Source organism: Quercus suber, unplaced genomic scaffold (genome assembly GCF_002906115.3).
Source record: "Quercus suber isolate HL8 unplaced genomic scaffold, Cork oak 2.0 scaffold_132, whole genome shotgun sequence".
Taxonomy (NCBI): Eukaryota; Viridiplantae; Streptophyta; class Magnoliopsida; order Fagales; family Fagaceae; genus Quercus; species Quercus suber.
Window position 1 is genome coordinate 1,338,567 of NW_027069595.1, and position 293 is coordinate 1,338,859.

Here is a 293-nt window from a genome sequence, read left to right on the forward strand (position 1 = left end):
AAAAACGTTTACAGACTTAGGAGCCTATTTAAGGGCTCCTTAAAACTTGACTGACAAGAAAATATAATCTAAATTAACTCCTAATTGATACCTAACCATAACAGGAATCAAATTTGACCTAAAAAGCATTAAATGCACCTAAAAACAAGGAAATAAATGCTCTAAACCTAAAATAACGAAAATTACAAAAAAAACCAAATATAAAAAATTACAGAAATTAATTAGAATATTTTGTCCTACATCAATAAGGATCTTGTCGAAATGGGCGGGAAGTGGCTAAGCAGCACATCGAA